The sequence below is a fragment of the Pagrus major genome, chromosome 24 (assembly GCF_040436345.1).
Source record: "Pagrus major chromosome 24, Pma_NU_1.0".
NCBI lineage: Eukaryota > Metazoa > Chordata > Actinopteri > Spariformes > Sparidae > Pagrus > Pagrus major.
Genome location: NC_133238.1, coordinates 22,889,317 through 22,899,200, shown reverse-complemented (window position 1 = coordinate 22,899,200; position 9,884 = coordinate 22,889,317). Strand labels below are relative to the sequence as shown.

At 38.9% G+C, this 9,884-nt stretch overlaps 2 long non-coding RNA genes across 3 annotated transcripts; both read left to right on the top strand.

Annotated features, from left to right (window-relative positions):
* The first annotated feature begins 352 nt into the window (after positions 1-352).
* LOC140992341 (uncharacterized) lies at positions 353-2,014 on the top strand. The gene is made up of 3 exons (XR_012178022.1): positions 353-507; positions 612-671; positions 1,808-2,014. It is a non-coding gene; the product is annotated as an uncharacterized lncRNA (long non-coding RNA).
* Positions 2,015-2,144: 130 nt separating this feature from the next.
* Positions 2,145-9,489, top strand: LOC140992226 (uncharacterized). Of its 2 annotated transcripts, none has more exons than XR_012178009.1 (5): positions 2,145-2,234; positions 8,144-8,233; positions 8,330-8,383; positions 8,596-8,762; positions 9,410-9,489. It is a non-coding gene; the product is annotated as an uncharacterized lncRNA (long non-coding RNA). The 2 variants fall into 2 exon arrangements; XR_012178010.1 differs by lacking the exon at positions 9,410-9,489 and adding an exon at positions 9,063-9,365.
* Positions 9,490-9,884: the final 395 nt, after the last annotated feature.

Here is a 9,884-nt window from a genome sequence, read left to right as displayed (position 1 = left end):
ATAACTTTCCACCTATCACACGGGGGGACCCGGGTTCGCGTCCATCACTCAACCATGTATATAATCCTTACTGTATTTATATATTGCTCCTCCTGACCAGCACAAGGAGGAACACTCTTCCCAGAACGACACCCGGGTTCGAGTCCCACATCAACCTTCTGAGCACTCCTCCTTATGCTCACATTGACACACACCCACGCATTATAGCTGAGTGGACGGGGCTTCGCTCTTCCCTGCTGCCCGTGCAAACAAACCTCCCCAGGTAACTTAACAACACTATTTCCTCTATCTAACCCTAACCCCGCTTCCATGGAAAGACTATTGCCCTAATTATTAACTCTGCCAAGGAGGTTATGTTTTTGCCAGCATTTGTTTGTTTGTCTGTCTGACTGTTAGCAAGATTACTCAAAAAGTTATGGATGGATTTTGGTGAAATTTTCAGGACTGGTAGGTTATGTCCCAAGAAACAATCCATTACATTTTGGTGAAGAAGAGCATGGTTCACCAGTGAGTACACATTCACACAAACACCAAATTTCTGAGTAAAGCAGTCATACTTAACGCAGTATAAGATGATAAACCTTCAACTTAAATCCATTCATACCGTTCAGATTGAAGCTGGGTCAACATTTACTGCATGCGAGGAGGAGTCAGAGTGTGAGGGTGCTGAGGTAAAATGCCACACAAGCAATTTTAGTGACTTTAGTATTTAACATGCACAAATTAAAATTGATGTGACATATACAGTAGTCCTTAAATATACAACAGAATGTGATTATATACTAAATCAAATGTCTGTCAGGCCTGGGCTAGGAAGGAGGACTCAGGAGCAGAATTAGGACAATTAGAGCAGGCTTTTATTGAGAAATTTGTTTTCTTCACTTGAACTCTTGAGCAAGGTGACAAACAAATAGGCTATAAAGCACAATATCTAATCTGCTGGCTAAAAAAAACAAGCAACAGCACTACAACAAAATGAGGCAAAACAGAAGAACTAAACTACTCTGGCTCACTGGCTATGAAAACTTATAACAAAAAATCACTCCAATCGGAGGAAGAAGAAAAGGCTATAAACATAAACTACTCTCTCGACTGACTATGAAAAAGAATGAAACAAATGAGGCACTCCACCGGAGGCAAACAAATGGCTATAAACTAGACCTGGAATTCACTGAGAAAAATTACAAACAAAAAGTCACTCACTTAAGAAGATCAAGAACAGAAATACAAACTTTGACTCTTGGCGTGATCAAGGCTGTGAATGAGGGCTGGGGTGCGTGACGAATACAACACTCTGGTACAGAACAAAGGGAGACGCAGACTATAAGACACATCAGGTGAGGGAACACAGGTGGAAACAATTAGGGATTAGAGGAGACATCAGACTGGTGGCACATGAGGAATGGCAAGTGACCTGAAACGAGAGGAGAGTTACTTTTCAAAATAAAACAGGAAGTTCACGAGACACAAAACCCAGGACAGGACATTCCTCACCATGGTGTGACAATGTCCAAATTCTTAACAACTATATTCTGATTTACTGTGACATGGTAGAGTCAGCCAGATTGCTGCAATTGTAGTTCATTGAAGGAGGAGGAGGCTCGCATTTCTAGCAGTTCCAGCAGTTCAGAGGACTTGCCAACATTGGCACCACTGCCTGTGAGTGAAACACACAAATTTATACAATGTCTTTAGCACAGCGATCATGGCTAGAAGTACTACAGATAAATAAATAATCCTTGTAGTGATTGTTATATAACAGTATTTTCTTTCTTTTCTCACACATAACATGTAATTATCCACAAAGGGAAAACGCAGAAGACTGACCTATCCGCCGGAGTTTGACAAGTTACTGCGACACCTGTTTGGGAAAGAACTGAAGTGCAAGGACCTCAGTTGCCAACGGGTAAGTTTTGTTGTTGTATGCTTTAACAACACTGTCTTGCTGCTTTGAAAATGTGTCCCTTCCATTTTATTTACTTTCCACTGTAAAAAAGAAAACTGCCCTCTGAGCTTCGAGGCCTTGGCAGGATTACCTTCAAAACAATGCACATGACAGTGTTTATTTTCCCCTTTTGTTTGTCCACCTTTTGGATCAAAGAAGATCTAAAGGAGTCTGCGGAGCTGGTTACAGCAGCAAAGGAGCTAAATCTGACATTGGACAACATCCGTGGAAGGCTGAGGAAACTGTTTGTATTTGCCAGACTTCTACCAGAAGGACAGCTGGAATTGAGGTACGTTGGGGAAAAAATGGCATAGCGTAATGCAATAAGCTCATATTACCAATTTTACTTTAAATTGCAAGGTGTAACCCTAACCCTAATCAGTCCCAATGTAGCATTCCTACTCATTGAAAATATTGCACAGAAATCACTACTGTAATTACAAGGATAACTCGTATTCCAAAAGTGAAATCTTAGATGCTAACTCTAATTAAAAATGGGTGAATTTTGCTAATAAGCGATCAGCATTCCCAACAAGCGATCCTCCATGCCAAACTACTTCAAAAAAGAGACTTGAGTGACTATTGACAACACTCCCAGAATGCTTCTCGGTACACTATTGGGGAATGTAAACTCTTTCAGACATCAAAGGGTCACAGCCTTCAAAGGAGAATATAATAATCTCTCATTGAGGCATTGGCAGCCATTCAAATAAAAGATGATGATAAAAGCTTTCAAAAACTGTAATCACAGGCCTGATAGGTTGCCCATTAAGTAATCAGAAAGTGGCTGGTTTAGGATATAAATTCAGGAAGGGAGGCCAAGATGGCGGCGCTCTAGTAAGACGTGTTTTTCAAGCTCTCTCAGGTAATTTAGGAGGTTTGTGGTTAAACAACCAATGTGAAGTTTAAGATGCGCATTGGCCAACGCACAAGTAACTACTTTACACATTAAACTGAAATTAAGTCGAATGGGGAAAAAGGAAAGGCAGGAAAATATCGTTCACAACCACAGAGATGGAGGAAGCTAACGGCGACATACTTGGTACATCAAACGAGGCCGAGGCTAGCAACAAGCTAGTCTCCATCAAGGATTTGAAGGTTCCTAGTGGACATGAGTTAATGGAGGACAGTAACTGGTTTGAGGCTAACCAAGACCCTCAACATATCTGCCTCGCTGTCCCACTTCCAGACACTCCGATTAAACCTCCACCAAAGAAGATAAAGACAGGTGGCGGAGAGAACGTGGAAATACTGGAAGCAATTTGCGTGCTCTCTGGAAAGCATGATGAGACTTTACGTACTGTCTCCGCCATAAAGACAACAACGGAGTTAACTTTGAAGCACCTGGAGAAATTATCCGCAACCGTCCAGCAACTCACTCTCGACGTTAACCAACAAAAACAAACAGTGGACGGCTTGAAAAACGTGGTTAAAAAACTGCAAACTGAGAACAAAACACTGAAAGCGCACATCGCGGAGTGCCAGCGGTACAGCCGGAGATGGTCCCTGAAGGTGCACGGTGTGAAAGAGGAGGAGGGAGAGGACATACGGCACAAGATTATCAACATCCTGGGCAATACGGCTCCCCAAATCCACAACAATCTGGAAGAGGGCCTGGACATCGTACATCGCGTTGGGCAGCGGCGGCAGACAGATCGAGTAGATCGACCATCATCCTATTTGCATTGAGATGTCTTCGGGACGCGATATGGAGAGAGGCGAAAGGCTCCAAGTTTCTGCTCGACAAAAAACTGAGAATCTCCGAAGCACTGTCTCCAGAAGACAAGGCAGCGAGAGAGAAACTGTGGCCCCTGGTTAAGAACGCAAGAGAGGAGGTTAAGAAAGCCTCCTTCCGCGGCCCGTTTGTTTTCATAAACGGGAGGAAGATTGATCCTTCAGAGATAACCTGAATGCAGTTAGACTGAGTAAATTTCAAGTATAGTGTGTTATAAGCACCTACACTGCACCTTATTAACATGGTAAAATAAGAAACTTTGTTATAAGATCATTATTATTAATGGACCTTTTATCATCCTCATTTCTCCAAACGGTGCTTAATGTGTTTCTTTTTCTGGTTATGCTATAAGAGTTTACTGATAAATAATTTGCCATTTATACAAAGTTAATTGTGACCTGCTCAATACTGAATGGTTAAAAGAAAGCTAGAGGAGCTTCATTTATAGATATAAGTTGTTTACACAGATGACAGCTACAATGTTTGCATCTAACCCATCGATTCATTGGTGGTTATGGTTTTTGGGAGATATCGCAAGTTCTTTATAGAGGTATCTTTCCTTTGGCATATTTCGGATTTATGTAAATCATTTCCACTGTTACATTTAACATATTTCATTATGTTAAGAATCCTATAAGCTCATAGATTCTACCTATGCTGAAACTTGATTTACTCTAATCTCAAATTCATGATAGTTAATGCTACAGAATTACTTTATTTCTTGGCGTTGGCCTGTTTATACGGTTTTTAATCACCACCTCACTTCTGGTGGATTTTCTTCAGCACATTCCAAGGTTTTTTCAGTGTTTAACTGTTTAAAGGTATACTTTTTAATTTATTTTTCCTTCTCTCCTATTTTTCTATCTTATGGATTTTAAGTTTAACTCTCTTAATGTCATGTCGTTAAATGTCAGGGGTATTAGGGACATCACTAAGAGGAAAGCGATTTTTTTGCTTTGCAGGAGAAATGAGGCTGACTTATTTTTACTTCAAGAAACATTCTTGTGAGTCAGATACAAAGTTTTGGAAAATACAATGGGGTAACGTAGTTCACTTTAGTCATGGCACTAATCACTCAGCTGGGGTGCTAATTTTTCTACACAAGTTTAAAGGGGATGTTCTTGAAACAGTGCCTTCTGATAATGGTAGATGGATTGCACTAATAATTAAACAAGACAATGCTATCTTCATCGTTTGCAATATATATGGGTTTAATTCTCATGCTTCCAACAAGATTTTATTTAATGAAATAATAGCAAAACTGACAGAATTCCACAAGAATTACAATGGTTCACATATAATTTTGTGTGGTGACTTTAATGAATGTCCAGGTGATATGACAGATACCCTCCTAGATTAAATCAAACTTCTCAGAATAATAACCTCATTTCATTACTTTGTTCCAACCTCTCCTTGACTGATGCGTGGCGTTTTTTTAATCCCTCTACAAAAGATTTCACCTGGTGTAATAGAGGACTATCCTTAAAATCTAGAATTGACTTATTTCTAATTTCATCTTCTTCCCTTCAATATGTAAAAGATGTTAGCCATCTATATGCCCCCTTATCGGATCATAAGCAAATCATTCTGAAGCTAGCCTCTAATCAGGAAACCTTTGGTATGCGAGGTTATTGGAAATTCAATAATTCTCTTCTAAAAGATGTCTTTCAATAATGCCGTTAAAAAACTTACAAGATACTCTTAGTGATGGCCTTAATGATAATTATAGGAAAAAATGGGAGTTCTTCAAATATAAAGTTAGGTATATTGCTATCAAAAGAAGTAAAGAATTAAAGAATGAAAAACACAAGCTAGAAACAGATCTGACGTACAATCTTAGCCTTTTACTCAATAAAGAACACATTTCTTTGGAAGAAGAGCTCGAAGTAAAGAACATCCAGTTACAACTGGATCAATTTTATCTAGATTTGGCAAAAGGTGCATTTGTTAGATCGAGGGCTAAATGGCTAGAGGAAGGAGAAAGGAATAATTACTTTTTTGCTCTAGAAAAAAGAAATGTGAAAAGAAAATCATTAACTGCCCTTAATATTAACCCTCGAAAGATCCGAATTTGATAAGTGAGTTTGTTTCTGATTTTTACGGAAAACTGTATAATTCTAACTTTAATGCAAAGGATTGTGCATGTTTTCTAGGAAAAATTCAGACTAATATTCCCTTAATTACTGAAGATTTCAAATCTATATGTGACTCTGACCTGTCAACTATTGAACTCAAAAATGCATTATTCTCAATGAAGAAAGGAAAGTCACCAGGTATTGACGGCTTATCTGTCGAATTCTATACTCACTTTTGGGAATCTATTCAAAACTCATTATTATTTATGTACAAGGAATGCATCAGTCAAGGAGAGATGATGGCTACAATGAAGCAGGGTATTATATCTCTTATTCCCAAGCCGGATAAAGACCCCATAATAATAGAGAATTGGCATCCTATTACTCTCCTAACAATTGATTATAAAATATTGGCCTTAGTGTATGCCAACAGGTTAAAAGTAGGGCTAGACATGATTATTGCAGAAACTCAAACAGGTTTTATGAAAAATCGACATATTAGCAGTAACATTAGACTCATTTTAAATTTATTAGACTATGCTAATGAAGTTAATGAAATTAAAAATCTCCCAACTGGCAGATGACACTACACTTTTTTTGAAAGACAAGAATCAACTCTCTAATGCTATTACTCTAATTAACCAATTTTCTAACGCCTCAGGTCTAAAACTTAATATGTCCAAATGTGAAATTTTGTCTTTGCATAATTCCAGTGATTCTACAATTGAAAATATCCCAGTAAAGACTTCTGTTAAATATTTAGGAATATTCATAACTAAAGATCTTACAGCTAGGCAACATTTAAATTTCTCAAACAGACTAAAAAAAACCAAATCTATTTTTAACATTTGGCTTCAAAGGGACTTGTCTGTTCTAGGTAGAGTTCTTCTCTCTTAAGCAGAAGGCTTGTCTCACTTCGTATATCCAGCATTATCCCTATTATTGCTAAGTTTATAGATGTTGATGATTCCTGTACTTTTTGTAATCATAATACAGAAACAATTTCACATCTGTTTTTTTATTGTGATATGTCTAAAAGGTTTTGGAGTGATCTTGAATCTCATTTTTCTGATGCTGCTAACTGTCTACTCTCTTACCCTCAAGGATGTTATTTGCTACTATGTTAACCCAGAAGATAATGCTTTTGAACACTTGATGAACTGTTATCCTATATGCAAAATGTTTTATTCACAAACAAAAATTTGCAAAATCCTTACCTAAATTTGCTCCTTTTCTCCTGGAACTGAGCTCTTTGCTCAAATCTCTAATTTTGATAAATAACAAAAAAAGTAATACCTTACCGAGTCATTATGAAAAGTTTTTCCCTGAAGCCCCTGCTTGAACCATGTATTTATTTATTTTTGTATTTATTTTTATATTTGTACTCTGTTTTATTTATTGTTTATGTCCCCAATGTGCTGTTTGTTATTGTGTACCTTGCTGTTTTGTACATTCAAATTGTTCGATAAAATTGTTTAAATTAAAAATAAATAAATAAATTCAGGAAGTGTCTTGTTCACTGTAGACAGGCCACCAGGATTCACGTCAGAAAACAGTAAGATGAAATGATACAGATAAAATCCCAATTAGTGCTGCTTTCAATTTTTGGATTTAAATCGAAAACACAAATTACCGGGGTAAAATGAAAAGCAGTGATTGTTCCAATATTGGCATTATAGCCGCCAATGAAAGGACCCATATATTCCAAATATTGAATAGAAATCTCTAATGACATATTAATTATTATTGTTATAAAATATGGTATTTTCTCTATTTCAAGGACCGTGTTGGAATGTCTTTCTCACGACCCAATTCGCTACTTAGGGATGCAAGTACGGACTGTGAAGTGAATTTTGTGTTAAATGGTTTGCAACATGTAGCGTGTTGTCGGCTTTGCTGCATATGTACACGGTAGCACTGTTGGTAAAATTCACAAATGTATTTCCAGCAATCTTCAGATGAAGATGAAGATTCAGGACATTAAGAAGGGAGAGGAGGAGCTAGGCTCACAGTTGACTACAGATGATATAATGCGCATGCACACACACACACGCAACCTTAATTATTTTTTTTTTTTTTAAAGTACTTTATTAAAAGTCTGAATAAAGCAGGAAGAGTAAACAGAAGATGTGTAACTATTGACTGTTTAAATATTTTCTTTTTGTATTGCAAGGAGCCTGGTGAGGACAAAGAGCCTGTAAAGGGCGAGTGGACCGTCCAAGTACCTGGTATGTAACATTCCCCAAATGCCGTTTTGCTTCCTAGTGATTCCAGAGATGGAGACATATTACAAAAGCCTATCCAGCTCCCTAACCCACTCCAAAATGGAGATAGTAGTGTCTAATTTATTTGATTATTTTGTTACATGTAGTCTCTGCTTATATTCAGATGCCACAAACAACGATGCAAAGAACCTGGGCAGCAAGAGTCCTTGGCAGGGTGGCTGCCCCGCAAATCCCAGACACCCTTCATTGCCTTGTAAGACCAACATGTTCTTCATTTTCTTGTTAAAGTGTGCTGCATTTTAGACTCATGACATCAGTTGAAACTTAAACACTCTACATTCTCTTCCAGCCCACTGGTGATGTGCCTCCACCTCAAGCACAGGTTGTGGTTGTAAGGACTGGGGTGAGGGTAATACACAACAGCGTTCATGACTGTAGAGTCATACCGCTAGCTCTACGTAAGTATGTAGGGAGCAACCTTCTATTCGAATATTAGAAAGAGTATGGCCTTGACCTGCTTTATATGGAAAATGCCCCAAGATTAATGAAGAACTTACGTTATGGTTTGGCACTATAAACATCAAATAGACTTGACAATGTCCTTTGACTTTACAGACACCCTTGAGAGAGACAAGAGCAGGGAGGCACTCGAGCGTGTGTATGGTTTACTGAGTGGGTATATTGCATGTATCAATGGCCACAGGAAGGTGGTCATCACCAACCTTGCGGTGGAGGAGTTTGCCCAGGCAGAGGAGGATGAGTTGGAACGGAGGATAACTCGAGTAAGAGGATGCACCAAATTACAGCACATAGTGTAGAGTACTTCCCTTTCCACATATTGAATGTCAACTGTCAATGAATTCCAATATATCCTCTAAATTCCTTTATATTCCATGTATGGGTCACAATTTGCTATGCTTCCAAATACAGCATGAAAGTGCTCTACTTTCCACATAATGAAAACTGCTAATTAATCCAAACTTAGCCTCTAACTTCCTTTACATTCCGGATATGGGCAATGATTTGCTATTATTCCACATTTCCACTACATGTCGGGGCTTGCTTGCTTGTTTCCTTCACAGGTTAAAGACCACAAAACCAAAGAGCTTTGGTCATGCCCTGATTCCACTTACGAAGAGATAGTACATGTGGTTTTACCGACTAATGTACAACCTACACAACTACCTAACCGGCAACTCTGAACTGGTATTTTCCAACAACAACGGTGGCCCATATCATGAAATACTCACTGCTTTTCAGAACTGCTGGGAGTCATTTGGCCTTCCAGGGAGGCCAATGCTCTCCCTGCTTTGCAGCGGCATCAGCATCAGCACGTGCAAGACATTTTTGTCAGATATTAATGACAAGTGTGCACAATTGTAATTGTGCACAACTATTAATGTATTTGTAATTGTTTCATTTTCTGTAGGTTGGGCGAAGTTTGGAGGAGAGCAAGAAGGGAAACATCCACAGGCTGATGTGCCACTCAACAGCCACAGCAGAGAAATCGTATGAGGCTGACCTGGGCTTTGGCGAAGCTTTCCAGATGCGTGAAGACACAGCCAATCGCGCTTGCAAAGACAAACAAAAACAGGTGCAAGATCTACACCAACATGCAGGGTGAGCGCACAAAAAGAGTTGACAAGGACAACAGTTTTTCCATGACTTAAGAGGGAGCAGACAAGGGCAAGAAATGTGTTGCGAAGGAGACAGGACACAAGGAGGGCACAATGCAGTGTGACAGTGACGCAGGAACAAGCAAGAGCATAACACAGGGCAAAGGAAAGAAGATGACGAAGAGACATATACGAGACAGTGGCAGCAGCAAAAGCTCAGAAGGAGGCAGCAGCCAAAAGTAAAAAAAATGATGACAAAGAGGCTTAGAAAAGACAGAGACAATGACC